An 18,539-nucleotide genomic window follows, 5' to 3' on the forward strand; every position below is an offset into this window, starting at 1 on the left:
CCTGCATAACCTTGGGCAATTTGCTTAAGTTCTCAAAGCCTCAGTTTCTTAATGTGTAAATGGTCATAGCAATACTGCCATATAGAGAAGACTGAATTTAAGTTTATAAAGTTAGAGAGCTTGAGTGTGTCTAAGTCATAGTAATTAAGCATTAGTTTTTTATGGTTTTTTATTTATTTATTTTTTGGACGGGTAATTAGGTTTATTTGTTTTAACGCAGGTATTAGGGTTTGAACCCAGAACCTCATGCGTGCTAAGTGTGCACTCTCCACCTTTTCCCTAAGCACTAGTTCTTAATAGCTGTTTGACCAAAGGCAGATCACCATCACCTCTCTGAGCCTCATTTCTCCTCATCTGCAATATGGGCATAATTGGTCTGCCTACTAATCTCAAAGGTCATTGTAAGGAAACACTAAAGCACTGTACAGACTTTGTATGAGAATTTTCTTAGCTGCTTGGTATACCTGGAATTGTGAGGTACTGGGAGACCCCTGCTGGAGAAAATAACTCAGGAGAGTCCCGGGCTCGAAGTCAGAAATGGACTCAGTTCTCCACTTTTGTCATTTGGGTGAGCGACATACCCTCTCAGAGCCTCCTTTTTCCCTTCTATCAAGTGGGATTAACAGGATTACCCCGAGAATCATATTCTGCAGAAAAGTGCTAGGCATGTGGTAAATGCATTAATGTTTGCTAAATCTCAATCCTGAGAGGAACCAAATCCAGCCCCTCTCCTTCCGCGGAGTGGGAAATGTGCGGATTCCTCCACACGGAGCTCAGGTAGGGGAGATGCTCTGTGCCTCCCCACTCCCCCGCCCTGCCAGCCGTTGCCATGGCCACCGGTTCAGGCCCGGAGCAGCACCTAGGCGTGTTCAGCCCAATCCCCGCCTTTCCAGAGTGACCATTGGCTGGAGAGGACACGTGATGCGTGCTGGTATGCTAATATATGGTAATCGACCCACGCCCCTCCTCCCCGGGCCTTGGCCGAGTAGCCAGCAGGGTGCGCGGCGCCGAGCCGAGGGGGCGGGCTGAGGGGCGGCCCCCGGGAGAGAGCGGCCAGGTGGAGGAGGAGCGCGAACGCGACCGCAGGTAACGGGCGGGCGCGTGCGCGCTGGGGCCGGCTCACGGCGGACTGGCAGCGCGCGGGGCACTCGGGCGGCCGCGCTGCCGGCTTAACCCTTTGGGCATCCAGCTGTCACGGCCGGGCTGGGCCGCGCGGGGCGGGGCATTGCCGTGGGCACCGGCAGGCAGGCGGCGGGCGGCCTGACCCGGGACCCGCGGCGTGGGGCCCGCGCGGGGGCCGAGCAGCCGGGGCCGGCGGATCGACTGGCCGCGGCGCACCCGGGGGCCGGGACCCAGCCGCAGCGAAGGCTACCGGGCGGCCCGGGGCCGGGGCTCGCGGGAGGCTGCGGGGAACCGGCTGAAGTACCGACAGTCGCTCGGTTTCTCTAGGTTGGTGGTGGGGCGGGGGGAGCGCCGAGCCCCTCCCGCGCAGAAGCCAGCGCCTCGTCAGCTCGTGGCCTGGCGCGGCCTGCGTCTCCTCCGCGCGTCCCGCAGAGTGCGAGGAAACCCGGGGTGGGGCCTGACCTCGGCTCCCCCTCCCCAGGCGCGGCCTGACAGCCCAGCCGGCGGCACTTTTGACCTAGAGTCAAGCTGAGGCCCCGGTGGGACCAGGCAAGAAAGGTGCTTGAGGGGCACCAGCCGAGGGAAATGGGGATTGTCGGTGCTGGGAGGAGAGGGCAATCCCCTAAAAGAAAAGCAGGCCCCAAGGTTTGCCAGGTTTCAGAAGGAAGGATGCCCCAAAAGGGCACTGACCTCTTGTTTTCTGTGCTGGGTGATGACCTGACACTCATGGGAAAAGGTCAGTGCTGGCACCTAGTTCGGGTCTGTCCAGAGAAAGCGGCTGTTTTGCGTGAGTTTCTAACAAATTTCTTATAAGGCCAGGATTAAATTCATCTTCCTCCCTTACCCTCCTCCTAGGTCTGCTACGGAAGTGTGTTCTTTTAATTGTCCACCATCCTACCCCCCCCCCCCCACCAATTCAGTAAGATTGGTGGCAGCTTTACGCTTACAGTGTAATTTAGCTTTCACTACAATATAAATGGTAGGATGGACCATGTGCCACTAATATTAAGCTTGCCCTAGGAGCTTCTTGGAAGTGGGGGGTGGTGGGAGGAGGATGATTCTAGCACCAGTGCAGATGAAAAACTGGCTAATGTGCCAGTGATCTCAATAGAATTTCCTTTACGAGTCTGAAGTCCTTTCTTCTAAACCAAGGCAAAATGTGGTTATACAGGAAAAGTACCAGGAACCAATTTGATTTTTTGCAAGTGAAGTACAAATTGCCCTTTCATGTTGCTCTTGATGGCTTTTTATCACACAACAACAAACATTTGCTATATGCCAGGCACTCTGCTGTGTCTTGGGGATGCAAAGATGAATAAAATAATTAGTCATTGTCCTCAAAAGAAGTAGTGGGAGAGACAGAAATAAAATTGCCAGTGAAAGTGCTAACAGCATAAAAGACGTGTATGTAAAGAGCTGTGAAAGCACAGAGGAGGGAACAATTAGCTATCTGAGAGGGTCCGGGAAGGCTTACCAGAGAAGAACACATTTAAATAAGGTCTTAACAGATGAATAGGAGTATGCCTTGCAGAGAAGATTGGGAAGGATGGGAAAGGCAGCCAAAGCAGAGAAAACTTTAAAGAGTATGATATATCTCTAGGCAATGCCTTTATATTGCAGCCAGGGCCTTTTTCCTTCCTCGAGAAAGTAACTTAGAATTTCTAATTCCTACCACATTTTCCAGTGATAGTTTCCTTCTTGTTCTTCTCCATGTTTTTGCCTCATCATTTTTTTTTTTTGAGCTTCCCTCCTGGTCTTTGTCATTCATATCTTTCCAAAAGAGTCCAACATATGGAGATGGGAAAGGGATAGTTTGCAGTAGGTCCAAGGTAGGGAGCCTGAAAACTGGGCATAAGGTGTGAGACTAGAGGCACCATCCCAGAAGGGCAAATCTAAACCATACAGTAAGAGGAGGATATAGGTCCTACCTAGGGAAGCCATGCCAGATGTCAAATCTGTGAGGTCAGATATCTGAGACCCGGGGAAATGAGTAATCAGATCAGAAGCTGGAAGGATCTGGAGCAAGAGAGGATCTGGACTGTGATGTGGGTCAGGACAAGTAGTTCGGGACTGGGACCATGAATCACACGGAGATGATGGAGCCTGCTGGTACGTGGTGCCAGCTGCGTAGAGCAGGGTTGGATCTGACTGGTTCAAGCAACCACAGAAAAGGGCAGCGCCATCTCGATAGACTATTTCCAGAACTTCCTTCTTTTTGTTCTCTCTCCTTCCTCACTATTATCCTCTTTGGATCCCAGTTTCCACCTATGCTTCACTTTTATTAGGCTTCTTTTACTAAGGTCTTAGCTACCAGAGTAGAGAAAATCCTGTTCTGCTGCCTTAGCATCCACTTCTAGAGCTATAAATAGTCCATTTTACCTCATAAGCCATTAAGTAGCCAGCCCAGTTTTACTTCCTGATCATTTGGGGACAGAGCAAGGATGAGCCCAGAGACCTCATTCTGAAAACTCACCTAATGTTTGAATCAGATAAAGTTCTTTTAGTTTTGCTTAAACCAAAATTTATTTTTAGAATGCATTGTGGTGAAATTTTGGCAAACCCCCTGCCTTGAACTCTATGTAACAGATCAAGTCACGTAAAGAAGGTGACACTGCGGGGATATGCCTGATGTGCCCTGTTGAGACTGACAATTCCGTAAGTGCCTGAGAATCACGGGTGCTATTTAAGCAATCTTCTCAATCAGCATGTTTCCTGAGCACCTGCTTGTGTGCAAATACTGTGCTGTATTTGCACTTTGGAAGAGACAGGAAAATGAGGTAGGTGGTGTAGTCTGGGGATTATTCTCAGCTGAACAAGAATTTGGGCCCCAATTCTACCAGTTACTTGCTGTGTGACTTGGGCAGGTTATTTGACTTTGTTTCTTCATCTGTAATGATGCCACCTACCTCATATACTTGTAAGGATTAAATGTGAAACAATACTTCAGTAAATATTTAAAATGCTAAACAAATGATATAGGAGTTAAAAAGAGGAAGATCATCATGGACTATTTTTTTCAGAGTCAGGGTGAATTTTGTTAGAAAGGGAAAAGGACAGTGGAAGAGGTTTCTAGATGGGAAAAATAATGTTCATAAAACACAGGATCAGAATAGGGAAGAAAGTTTTCATGGGTCAGCTGATGAGACTGACCAATCTGGCAAGATCAGAAAGTTTAACTGGAGAAGTTGTAAGAATGGAAGGGTTGGTTGTGGTCAAATTTTAACAGGCGTTGAATGCAGAACTAAAGAGTTGTGATATATGGTGGAAAAATCTGAATGTTTGGTTAGGGAAGTGTGGGATCATGAAAGTAGTATTTCTTTTGGTAGGTTAGTATGGAATTTTTATTCTAGCCTTTTTTTCTGCATTTTTTTCATTTTTTAAAAATTGAAGTATAGTTGACTTACAATGTTTACAGGTGTACATTATAGTGATTCATTTATACATATATATAAATATATTCTTTATCCTATTCTTTTTCAGTATAGATTATTACAAGATATTGAATATAGTTCCATGTGCCATACAGTAGGCCTTTGTTGGTTATCTGTTTTATATATGTTAATCCCAAACTCCTAATTTACCCCTCCCCCCTTCCCCTTTGGTAACCATTAATTTGTTTTCTATATCTATGAGACTTTCTGTTTTGTAAATAAGTTCACTTGTATCACTTTTTTTAGATTAACATAAGTGATATCATATGATATTTGTCTTTCTGTGTCTGACTTTCTTCACTTAGTATGATCATTGCTCGGTCCATGCATGTTGCTGCAAATGGCTTTATTTTATTCCTTTTTATGGCTGAGTAGTATTCCATTGTATTTACATATACCACATCTTTATCCATTCATCTGTAAATGGACGTTTAGTTTGGTTCCATGTCTTGGCTATTGTAAATAGTGCTGCTATGAACATTAGGGTGCAAGTGTCTTTTCAAGTTAGAGATTTTTCCGGATGTATGCCCAGGAGTGGGATTGCTGGATCATATGGTAACTCTTTTTAGTTTTTTAAGGAATGAAGGTAGTATTTTAAGAAGATTCTCAGTAACAGTGTGGAGAATAAACTTTAATAGGGATAGAAAAGGAACTGTATAACCAGTTAGCAGGTTATTCAAATAGTTCAGATGTGATAGGATAAGGAATTGAATTAGAGTGATGGCAGTGGAAATAAAAAGAGATGTGTTCAGTAACTATTATAAAGGAAACATAAACAGGAGTCGGTGGCTGATAAATATGAAGGACCAGATACAAGGAAGAATCAAATATAGCCTTGAACATGGGTGACAATGTCCACAGAAATAGGACAGACAGAAAAGCCAGCTTGGGGGAGAGAAGGAAGAATTCAGTGCTAGATATCTTGAGTTGATACTGGAATGTATAAGTGGATGTGTCCCATAAGTCTTTGGAAATGAGGGGTGAAGGCTAGTGTTCAAAAAAGAGAAGTCAGGGGTCTTATATGTATGTGATAATTGAGGCCATATGATTAGTTTAGTTCACACTTCTTAGTGGGGTAACAGCATAGAATCAAGGCTGAAGCATGGAGATTGCCCACATTCAGGGAGGTAGGAAGAAGAAATGGAGACAATATGGTGAAAAATAAGGAATGCCAGAAAAGCAGAAGAACCATATAATTTATTCACCCAACAAATGCATTCTCTTCACAGCCATTTATTTGTGTACCTGATGGATGCAAGGCTGATTAGCCATGCTGTTAGCCATGAGGGTGTCATATCACGGAAGTCAAGTCGAGAGAGGGCTTCAGGCTGGAGGAATCAGTCAGCAGTATGAAATTTTACAGAAAAAGTGGGAAATGTCCATTATATTTAGTAAATGGGAGGTTGGGGGTAATTAGTAACTTTTTGAGAAGAATAGCTTCCGTTCTGTGGGGAGTGGCCATAGGAATATTAATGCCAGATTAGAGAGGATTGTGGCGTGAGATGTGGATAAGAAATGGAGACAGCGTGTAGATCACCCTTTGTATGTTTGGCAGTAAAAGAAAGAAGAGAAATAGGAAAAGGGTTAGAAGAGTCAAGCAAAAGATCTGCTCTTCCCTATCTGCTTTATTATGTCATTGTCCTAAAATATTCTCATCCTTTCATATCCTTAATGGCAGTTCAGCAATTCACTTCTTAAATTTATCACTTTGAGAATTACCTGTACATTTCATTGAACAATAATAAGATAGCTACCATTTATTGAGTGCTTATTACTTTGTGCTAAGCACTTTGTCTGCACTCTCCACATTATCCCATTGGATCCTCATGATACTAGATTACAATCATACAGCCTCGTGGAAGCATGGAGAGGCTAAATGATTGCGTGTGATCACATCATTAATGAGGGGCAGAGATGGCATTTGGACCCAGGTCTGACTCTAAAGCCCTATGAAAGGACCACGCTGTACTGACTGTCCCCAGAGGCAGGGCCGGCTTCATGGGTATGGGACCTGTGTGGTCTCCCACGGCCCTGCATTTATAAGGGCCCCACACTTGGCTTAATGCTCTGTTGTTGCTGTCTTGAAATTCTTAATAATTTTTTAAACAAAGGGACCTGCATTTTCATTTTGCACTGGGCCCCACAAATTATGGAACACATTCTACCTGAAGGTATGAGTACTATCTGCTGAAGCTGGGAAAGCGTTTTGTGCTGTGTCCTTCTTTTTGGTTGCGTAGCCTAAAGCCCTTGCTGTGTCATGGTACATGATCACATTTTCCTATCATTTGTCATTTTGGACTCCTGGTGTAAAGAGCACATAGGGGGATATTTTGAAGTTCAAGTAGGTAGCCAGTATGAAGAGAATAGAGACTAAAGGAGGTAAGGAATTATTTACCCAGGAGGGCTTCTGGAAACTCATTCATCATCTCATGAGAGTATTATTGTCCAGATCCTGTTGTTACCCCTAATTTAAATAAGAAATGGTTAATCTCTATTCATTTTGTAGGCAGATGTTTACATTTGCTAGGAAGCCAGGAAGACCATTTTCCAACATACTGAAACAGAAATTGGGGCCGAATAGATATAATACAATTTGTCTGCCCTAATCCATTGTCCTTTTATCCAGGCTGATGCCCATGCCAGGGGCTACCCAGCCGGTTTGAACCACGTGGCCTGTTTACCATGTTTGTCTTGAATGCTCACATCCCACTCTTGCCTTTGTTGCCCACTCTGTTCCTTCTTCTACTCATATGGATCATGAAAACCAGAAAAACTTAATTGTTGATACAGTCTGTCATTTGTGGCTTTGTAATCACTGCTTGGAACCGACAACAAATTAAGTTTTTCTGGTTTTCATGGTTATTTCTCTCTCAAAAACAGCCTTTACGCATCCTCAGATTCCTCCCACTCCTGGTCTCTCTTAGTAATCGTTTGACCAGGTACTGACCACGTCCTGACACCACTCGATACCAGCCGACCACTTGACCAAGGCCTGACACCATCCAACCTAGATTCCTTTGCGAAGAATATCAGACAAGGCTGAGGTTCTGTTGCTTCCTCCTGTTACCTGTGTCACTCCCGTCCCAGAACAAGAGTGCTTACTCTTACTTTCTACTCCCAACGTGGGTCAGTGAGCCTAAGAGGATGAGATTAACAATAGGAAGAGATTCAGAGTGTGACCTATGGTGTCCATCATGAAATAGCTTAGATGGCCAGGCGTCCTCCATGGTCTCCTGTTTGTGCTGCTAGTAGGGTCATCTGTTAGGCAACCTCTAGGGTGCCTTATGGAGACCCTACGTCTCATTACAGAACTTACCACATCATTGTAATTGCTAGGGACTCTGTCTTTTTCACATCCATAGCTTCAGTTCCTAAAACCATTTCTTAACATAGTAGATGCTCAATAAATGGTTGTTGAATATACTTAAGAATTGGCTTGTACTTTTATATACTTTTTACTCTATTCTTTAGAAAACGTATGTATAATGCAAAGTACCTAGCTTTGTGCCCTGTGATAAATACACCTTTCATCTCTCTATCTAGAAGCTTGTGTATCATTGTTGTTGAAGATGTAAAAAAAAAGCATGGTGTATGTCAGAGACTTCTTGACTTGCCAACTCACCTTCTCCAGGGAAGACTTCCTGAACTTGTTTCTATCTGTAAGTCCCTGCTCCATCCATACTCTGGAACCAATCCTGGCCCTTGTAGGAACTCATATAATGAGCCCCTAGCCCAGAGACAGAGCCAACATCAGTTCACTATTTAAATATCTGACAAAAAACATAATGAGGGCAGTATCGGGGTCTGGGCTGATCTACTACTGTATTCCCAGCACCATGCCCTGTTAGATGTTATAAATACTTGGTGACTGAAACAGTGATGCTCCATTCTTGATATTCACATCCCATTCCTTTACCCAGGTCCTGAGCTCTGATCACCCAGAGTCTTAGATCTGACTTCATCATTTCACATGGCCCAGACTTTTTGTCTTGGTCCTTGTCTCATCTCTTCCACTTCCTTATCAAAGCTGATCTTGCTTAACTCAGAACTAAGTAAAGTGCCTCTTCCTCTCTTGATCTTCCTAACCAATAATATTGGCCAGATGCCCTTAGGAGAATATTCTTTTCCCTACATATAGCCAGAAATATCCAGCATACATATTTGATGTGTTTTAAAATATTTGAACTGAAGAGAATTACATTTAGATTTCAAAAGAAGTGAGTTTCGGCCAGAAAACAAGTTCTAAAATTTTGTGAGCCTGTTAAACTGATTAACTTGTAAGCTTCAGCAATTCAGTGCAAATTAATTTTTATACCAACCAGCAAATCAAGGGAGGAGAGGGAATTAACTGAGTGTGTAAATATGGTTGCCAGGGAAACTTTCCCTGACAGAAGAGAGAACCTCACAGGAATTTATACAGGCCCAAGAACCAGTGTAACCCGATCTTTCTCTGTTCTCTTTCTGATGGGGGAAGAAAATGATGTAGAAATCATGAGTACAGATAAAGTGGCTTGAGGCTTTTCTAGAGACTTGAGGGGTTAAATTCTCCCTCTGGAAGCAGGACTAAATATTTTCTCCATGGGAAAGAGGACTGTTATAAGGCACCTGTTCCTTCTGAGAAAACATCTGGAAATGCAGAGCTTTTCCGAATCCACCTGTGAAATAGCATTCATTCATTCAACAAATATTTATTTAGCACTTTTAAAATGGCTCATCACCCATCAGGGAATATGATTATAAGAGACTGATAACCATTGGAAGGTATTGTATTACACCTAGTGGATGTTCCTTAAATTTTATCTAAATTAATTTTTTGAGTAGAGGGTGATGTGGACTTAAATATTTAATGCTATTTTAAAAAAATAAAATTCTATTTCTGTAGAAAAAGCATGAACTTGATTATATCTTCTGCCATCTCTATTCACAGATGGTCACTCCTGAAGAAAACCTAACTCACTGATCCATAAAGCTACACCCCAAGTGTCATGTAGTGACAGTGTCATCTAAATTATAGGTGGCGTCCCAGCGAAGGACAAATCTATCTTCTTGATGGCTCAGATCACAAGAGAACCTTATTTTAGCTAAAAATGATGGATAGTTTGAGGCATAAAATCCTGGCTATAAAATGCATTTGGATTGAAATACATAACACTGTCCTATACCCAAGGCCTACCATTCAATGTCTTCTTTTATCTTGGACGTACTGGAGTTTTGCACTGAGCACAGTGCCTTTCACTGGGCTGTAGAGGATCATGGTTAACAGCATGGACACCAGAGCCACACTGCTTGGGTTCCAGCCCTGCCTCTACCCTTCATTAGCTATGACTTCACAGCCCCCTCCAAGTCTTCACCCTCTGTGTTCCAGGATTTCTGTGCATAGTGGGGATAATAATATTACCTACCTCGAAGGATTGTAGAATTAAACAAGTTAATATGCGTGCAGTGTATGTAGGTGCTATGTAAGTTTTCCCTCTTAACTATTTTTCCTATATAGGGACCCTATGTAGGGTTGATTGCATTTGAAGGAGGAGACTGTTGAGATGTAGGGAGACATAATTTCCCTAAAGTTGTGCACTAAGTTTGGGCTTAGGTTATTTTCATCCTTAATTTAGGGCTGAAGTGTCCCACTCTACTTAATAAAAGACAGAGAAAATGAAAATTCGAGAACAACAGAGGAGCTTGGCTCTTGGAGCATTTTGAAATAGGCGTTACTTCGCAGAAGAGGGTGACACTAAAGCATCTGAAAATGAAATTGCTTTCACAAAGGCAAAATAAGTGTGAGAAGTGGTTGGCAATAATATAAGATAGGGATGCTATACGAGTCAGGCCTGCAGCATATCCAGCGCAAGGTTCTGTCTCTGATCGTGGACACAAGGGACAGTTGGAGGGGAGTATCAGAGCTGCCATCCATGATGAAACCTTCTAATTATAGGGATGGACCTGCCCATCCCTAACTGTCTTTTAATATCCTGCTGTGTCTTGTTCACCCAAGTATTTAAACTTTATTTCTATCTTTGTTCTTTAAAATCTGTTCTTTTTTTTTTTTTTCAACAAAACATTTTTAAAGCTTCTGTACCCCCATGCTAGTTGCTCAGGATGCAAAGATGACTTGAACTCAATCCTGCCCCCCCCCCCAGAAGTTTCTAAAGTAAGAGAGACATGGAAACATCGATTATGGTATTGTACTTAGTGCCGTAATAGAAGTATGGACAAGGTGTTTTGAAAGTTTAGAGGAGGGGTGATATGAGTTCTGCTTAGAAGTATCACCTTCTGGAGAAGGTGACATTTGAGATGACGTCTGAAGATGAGGAGTCCCTCAGGCAGACAGTGCATCTCAGGGAGGAGGGTAGTATGTGCAAAGGTGGGGCATGGGTACAAGAGCGTAGTACACGTGGGGGATTCCGGTCACCCGGAGTGGCAGGAGCCTAACGCATGAGGAGGGCAGGGCCAGAGACAAGGCTGTGAAGTAGGCCAGCGTCAAACATGGAAGGCTTGTTTCCAGGCTAAGGAATTGGGACTTGACGTTGGAGACCACGGGGAGCTGGGGGAGCACTTTAGGAGAAATGTGATCAGATCTGCCTTTTCAGAGCATCCTGTCCATCCGCAGTGTAGAGGCTGGGTTGGGCAGGAGTGAGATTGGTGACAGAACCCTGCAGTTAGAAGGGAGCTCTAGTTCAGCTTCTCATCTGCTGCCAGTATTTTTACTATCGACTGTGTGCATTTCCATTTGTTCATTCAATCCAGATTATTGATGACATGCAGGTGCTGGGCTGACTGCTGGAAGTACTCAGATCAACAACCATCCATATCTTGGAGTTGCTTGCAGTGTTTTATTTGTCCTGAACCAAAATTTTTTTGAGTTTTCAGCTTTCCTGGTCTATCTGCTTCACCTTAGTTCCAGTGCGGGTGTCTCGGGTGTAAAAAGGAGCTGGTTTGTGTTTATCTCGTCTTCTCGATTTTATTGTCCCCATCGTAACTCTTTCCTCTCAGCCTTCATCTCTCCAGAGTGTAAAGTTCCAATCATTAAATGAATTCCTACAGAAAATGAACCTATTACATCCCTTGTTTAGACTTCTGTTATTTAAATTTTTAATTTTCTCTCATTTCCCCGACACCTCAAGTGCTGTATGTTAGCAGTCTTAGTCCCACATTAAACTCTTTGGACCCTACTTCCTGTCCTTTACTGGCTTACAAAGTCCTTGCTTTCTTCATTCTTCTTGTTCCTCAAAGACGTGCATGCCAGAACTGCAGACTGTGTGATTTTCTTTGCGTTTTCTATGTGGTGTTAGGGCCTTTCAGCCATGAGATCACAGCCCCCAAAGGAAAAACTCCTCCCCTCTTGAAAAACCAATAAATTGAAGATGAGGTGATATTTCTATTTGCAGTAGAATAGAAGACAGAGTTTTATGAGGAATAGTAGTATTTATCACATAATGATAAATTGTGTTAACAGTTTATTGAGCACTTATTATATATGCTAATTGCCATGTTAGAACATTATTTAATCCTCACAGCAGCTCTGCAAGGCAAGTGCTCATATCACTCCCATTTTACTGGTGAAGAAAATGGCTTGAGGGGTGAAATATCCATCATATAACTAATACAGGTTAGAGCCAGATCTCGAACTCAGGCCTATCCAATTCCAGAAGCAAAGTCCTTCACTATGGTCTTGTGCAGGGTAGACATTGCAGGGTCTGAGTGCAGGCACCTACGGTCATTAAGAGTGGGCCAGTCATTTTCAACCTCCCTTTAGTCATAACTGCCATCATCAAATCTAGTTTCTCCCAACTTTCTTGATTCTTACTAGTCATTTTAATAAGCTATTTTATTTGGATCACAGAATGGTATAGTAAGTTTCTAGTAACATCCCCCCAAAAAGTCTAATGTTTGTCATAATTTCATAGGTTTGAGTTTGCATCTTATGGTGTAGAGGTGTTATGGTTCATTGTGGATACTATGCTTATAGTGTGGGGACCGACCTCCAGGTGGATGCATTGTCCCTGGGAATATAGTTTCATATCCTAACAGGTGTGTTGTAGAGAGAGCTAAATGCCCTTTATAAAAATGTTGTTTGCATTGTAATTTCCACACAAGATCAGTCTACCCCTGGTGCTGAGTGTAGTAGACTGAATGATGGCTACCCAAAGATAATTAGGTCCTAATCCCTGGAACCTGTAAATGTTACTTATGAGGAAAAGGGGTCTTTGCAGATATGATTAAGTTAAGGATCTTGACATGGGCAGATTATTCTGGGTATCTGGATGGGCCCTGAATCCAATCACGTATGTCCCTATAAGAGAGGGGCAGAGGGAGATTTCACTTAAATTGAAGAGGAGACGATGACATAACCAGAGAAGCAAAGATTAAAGTGATTTGGCCACAAGCAAAGGAATGCTGGCAGCCACCAGAAGGTGGAAGAGTCCAGGAATGGATTCTCCCTGAGAATCTCCAGTGGTGCAGCCTTGCCAACCCCTTCATTTCAACCCAGTAAAACTGATGTTGAACTTCTGGCTTCCAGGACTGTGAGACAATAAATTTCTATTGTTTTAAGCCACAGAGTTTGTGGCAATTTGTTATGCCAGCCACAGTGAACTAATATAAGGAGAATAGTTCATTCTTGTCCTGCTTAGTTCACTTTGAGGGCAAATATCATGACTTCATAAAGGTCACTACCAACTAATATAATGTGCATGGTAATAATAATTTCAGCAAACACTTGTGTAGTTCTTACTATGTGCCAGGCACGATTATAAGCATTTGAAATGTATTTACTAATTCAATCTTCTTAACAACCTTATGGGGTTGGAGAGAGGAGTTCTATTATTATCTTCATTTATAAATGACAACTTTGGAGCACAGAGAAGTGGCCAATTTATGTAACTAGTAAGTAGTGGGACCAGGATCTGAACCCAGGTAGTCTGGCTCCAGAAGTCCACTTTGAGCTCGGGAGGCATTCAACAGAGGACACTGGCACAGTGTCTAAAGCCTTTTCAAGACTCTGGCCACTTCCTCTCTGTGTTTTCTGCTGTGTTCACTGCATTTGTCTTCTTCCATGTGTGGTCCGTTCATATCTTTTCTCTTTTTTAATATCCTGTGTGGTTTTGGTATCAGAGTACTTATGGCCTCTTAAAATATGTAGGTAGGGTTTTCCTTTTCTATTTTCTGAAAGAGTTTATATAGCATTGATATTATTTCTTTCTTGAATCTTTAATAGAATTCACCAGGAAAACCATCTGGGCCTGGAGTTTGCTTTGTGGAAAGATTTTAAACCAAGAATTCAAGAATTCAAATTCTTTAATAAATAAAGGGCTATTGAGGTTATGTATTTCTTCTTGAGTGAGCTTCTGTCTTTCAAGGAATTTGTCCATTTCACCTAAGTTGTTTACTTTATTGGCACAAAGTTGTTCATACTATTACCTTATTATCCTTATAATGTCTATCTGATCTCTTTCATTCCTATTATTGATAATTTGTGTCTTCTCTCTTTTATTTTTCTGATCAGTCCGACTAGAGGTTTATCAATTCTATTGATCTTTCCAAAGAACCAGCTTTTCATTTTGTTAATTTTTCTCTATAGTTTTTCTGTTATCTTGTTGATTTCCACTCTACTTAAGGCGGAAGCTGAGATTAATAATTTAAGCTCTTTCTTCTTTCCTAATGTAGGTGTTTAATGCTATAAAATTTCTTCCAAGTAATGCTTTAGACATATCCCATAAAGTTTGGTGGAATATTTTTGTTTTCATTTGGTTCAAAATTTTTTCTAATTTCCTTTGTGATTTCTTCTTTGAAGTGTGTTGTTTTGTTTCCAAATGTTAGGATTTTCTCAATAGCTTTCTATTATTGTTTTCAAGTATTCTGTTATGCTCAGAGGATATACTTTATGTGATTTTGATTCTGTTAAATTGAGACTTATTTTATGGTCCAGAATGTGTGTCCTATTGTCTTTGAGTGGAGTGTTCTGTATATCTAAATTAGACTGGTAGTGTTGTTCAAGAGTTTTATATATTTATTAATATTTCTGTCTACTTGTTTTATCAATTACTAAGCCAGGAGAATTTAAATTTCTATAACTGTAAATTTTTCTTTTCCTCTTTTTAGTTCTATCAGTTTTTGCGTTGTATGTTTTGCAATTCTGATGCTGGATGCATATACATGTAGGATGGTATATCCTCTTGATGAATTGACCCCTTTATCACTATGAAATTATCTTCTTTTTCCCTGGTAATATTCCTTGTTCTGAAGTCTACTTTGCCCAATATTGATTGAGTCCTTGCAACTTTCCTATGGTTATTGTTTACGTCGTTTATCTTTTCCATCCTTTTACTTTTAACCTGTATATGTCTTTATTTTAAAAGTAAATTTCTTTTAGAAAGCATATAGTAGGGTCTTACTTTATAATCCAGCATGAAAATGTCTGCCTTTTAATTGGGCTGTTTATACAATTTACACTTATCGTAATTATTGATATGGTTGGACTGCTATTTGTTTCCTATTTATTCCATCTGTTCTTTGTTCCTTTTTTTACTCCTTTTCGCCCAGGTGTGGGTTATTCAAATTTCTTATTTATTCTTTGTTGTATCTTTATTATTGGTTTATTGCCAATGTCTTTGTTTTATCTTTTTTAAGTAGTTGCTTTCATGTTTATAATATACATCTTTAACTTATCCTTGTTTATCCTCAAGTAATATTGTCACTTTATGTATAGGGTAGAACTTTAAAACTATATACTTCCATTTCTCCCCTCCTGTCCTTCGTGCTATTATCATATATTTTTAATATGTTGTTATTATTTTTGTTTTAAATAATCAATTATCTTTTTAAAATAAGAAAACATGACGTCTATATTTACCCACTTATTTACTGTTTTGGACACTTTTTTTTTCCTTTGTGTTTCCATCTTTGATCAATTTCCTTTAGCATAAAGAACTTCTTTTAATATATTTAGTAGTACGGGTATGCTAGAATTAACTCTTTCAGTGCTTTTCTGTTTTAAAAGTTCTATTTTACCTTCATTTTGAGAGAGATTTTTACTGAGTTGACAGTTTTTTTCTTCTAGTACTTTAAAGATGTCTACCCATTGTCCACTGCTTGGCAGCTTTGAAGATTTTCTTTTTATCGTTTCAGCAATTTGATTACAATGTTCCTTGGAATTGTTTTCTTTATATTTATTCTGCTTGGATTTGAGCTCCTTGGATCTGTGGATTTATAATTTTCATCAAATTTGGAAAAATTTTTAGCCATTATTTCTTCAAATGTTTTTTCCTGTCCTCTTCCTCCCCAGAGCTCTTTTCCTTCTAGAGCTCCAAATTCATGAATGTTATATCACTCGATATTATCCCACAGGCTGCTGATACTCTGTTCCTTTTTATTCTGTCTTTTGTCTGTGCTCCATTTTGGATAGTTTCTAATAATGTATCTTTAAGTTTACTAATCTTTTCTTCTGAAGTCCCTCTTCTGTTATGAATCTTGTTAATCTAATTCACTGTATTTGTAACTTCAGATATTATATTTTAGTCTCTAGATGTTTAAGCTTTTTTTTAACATCTCCTTTCTCTTGTCCTTGTGTTTGTTTTCCTCTACTTCTTGAACATGTGGAACATAGTTATTACAGGTGTTCTAATATCCTTGTCTGCTACTTCTTTCATCCTTGTCGTTTCTGGATATGTTTTTATTTTTATTGTTTTCCCCTGGTTAATGAATTTCTTTCCATGCCTGGTAATTTTTTACTGGATACTGGACATTGTCCATTTTGTATTCTTGGTTGCTAGATTTTGCTTTGGAATGTAATTAGGTTACTTGGGATCAGTTTGAGCCTTTGGGGATTGCTTTTAAGCATTGTTTTGGTGGGGCCAAAGCAGCCTTTATTCTAGGACTAATTTAGCCCACACTACTATGGCAATACCATTCTGCAGATTCTGTCTGATTCCTTGTATGTTACAAGGTCTTTCTACTCTGACTGGTGTGAACACAGCTCATTCCCAGCCCTGTGTGAACTCTGAGAATTGTTCTCCTAACTCCTTTATCGTAGTCTTGAGTAGCTTCCTCTCATCCATGGGCAAATCTGTACTCAGCCAAAGACTCTGGGGAGGTCTGTCTATAAATAGGACATGGAGTGGTAGAGTGTGTTCTTTCCTCTCTCTCTTTCTCCTTCTCTCTGTGCAGCATCCTTCTCTCTGGTTCTCTGCTTCTCAAATTGTAGCCACTTTGCCCTCCAGGATCTCTAATGTCAGTCTCTTCAGCCCAGTGAGAGGTTCCCCATCCCTGTGATGCATCCTGGAAACCGCCTCCAGGCAGTAAGCTGACACAGTCTCAGGGCTCACTTTGTTTGTCTTTTCTCAGATCGTAGGCCTGCACTGTCTGTCAACCAATGCCTGAAGAGCATTGCTTTATGTATTTTGTCCAGGTTTTTAGTTGTTTGAGGAAGGAAGTTCCCCGTTTCTCTAATATTTAAGTAAAAGCCTCTAACATCTTTTCTAGGCACTTTACATGTTGATAGTAGGTTCCTTTCTTTAAAGAAACTCTGTCGCTTCAGACATGATTCTTGTATAGTTAAAAACTAGATCTGTATTTAAAGTAGCAAAGTCATGCATCTAGATAAATCAAAATAGAGTTTGGGGACTTAGAGACTAATTCATTGTTACTAAAATGTCAAAGAGTTGAAAAGGCATTTCAAAAGAGGGCTGAGGCTGCCCAGATTGTGATTTACCCGGTTCCACTGTTGTACAGAGCTGTAACCATTCACTGAGCCTTGACTGTAACCCCTTTAACTGCCCTGCTATCTGTTTAAATTCCTTCTTTGTCAAAGGTCTTCAGTGTTTAAATGTTTAGTTTGATGCCTCATCCCAATATTCAAACAAGGAGTGAAACACTCAGAACCATTGAGATAAAGATCAAAACTATAGTGAGCAGGTCAGACAAAGAAAATGCTAACAGTGTTTAAACTATGGAACCCTCCACCAACTACCTACTGGCCCCAGAATTACTATTTTTCTCCAAGTCTTTGCTGGCCACACTGAAAATTAATGAGGCCAGTTACAACAGTCTATCCTTGGGCCAGGTTATGGGCAATAAATCAACCTCAACTATTAACCTTTCGTGTCTACGTGTATATGTATTTGTGTGAGAGAGAGGGAGAGAGAAAGATCACGCATGTGGGTGGTGGGGGCCATACATGTGCAAGTATGCATGCTCACATATTTATTTAGCATCTTTCATGTGCCAGACATCTCATTTAATCTTCATAATGACCCTATAAATTCAGCTTTTAGGTATTACATATTAGGTACACAATGAAAAAGCTGACATCCAGAGATACCAAGTGCCTTGTTCAGGTTTTTCCCACTACACCTTGCTACCTCTCATGATGCTATACTGTATTACCCTCAGTAGCACCATAATTCCATTATCAACAGACCATAAACACAGCTTCAGGCCATTCATCTTGCACATAGGTACTCTGGGCCACAAGAGGCATTGTAAGACAGAGTTGGGCACACAATCAGTGTCCTTCATTAGAAAAAGAATTCCAACTTCTTCTTTACATATAGTGGAACGAAACAACAACAAGGCAGTATATGATTATCCATATAGGTTGGGGTAACTGAAAAAGACTGATACAGCCTCAATAGCATACCACCTGTCACTCAAAGACAGACCTTTTAGTTTGTGATTGTGGTCAGTATTAGGAAAGCCTAACAGCGATTGCAACTCTGTCTTTTAAACTTTTGATCTTCATAAAGAGCCTTCACATTTGAGATTGCCAACATGGAATGGTTTTTCTGTGGTTGTTTTCCAGCTGTGCCATGCTAAATAAATAAGGTCCTAGACCGAATTCATATAATTTTATCTACTAGCAGTTTCCTTGATTTAGTGCATCATGACAAAACTACCTCAGTCTCCTGCTGTAATTTTTCCCTGCCTATCCCCTGTCCAGTGTTGGTAGACTGGCTCTATTTCAAGACTTCAGTATTCCACAGTAGGTTCAAT

General features: G+C 41.1%; 1 protein-coding gene across 3 annotated transcripts in view; it reads left to right on the top strand.

Moving 5' to 3' along the window:
• The first annotated feature begins 1,010 nt into the window (after positions 1-1,010).
• PHC2 (polyhomeotic homolog 2) overlaps positions 1,011-18,539 on the top strand; it is a 97,840-nt gene continuing 80,311 nt past the window's right edge. For 2 of the 3 annotated variants that reach the window (XM_031464679.2, XM_031464680.2), the window contains exon 1: positions 1,011-1,086. The gene's annotated coding sequence lies outside the window, so the exon portion shown is untranslated. The remainder of the gene's footprint in view (positions 1,087-18,539) is intronic. The other variant, XM_031464682.2, reaches the window with a different exon arrangement.

This window comes from Camelus dromedarius, chromosome 14 (assembly GCF_036321535.1).
Source record: "Camelus dromedarius isolate mCamDro1 chromosome 14, mCamDro1.pat, whole genome shotgun sequence".
Lineage (NCBI taxonomy): Eukaryota > Metazoa > Chordata > Mammalia > Artiodactyla > Camelidae > Camelus > Camelus dromedarius.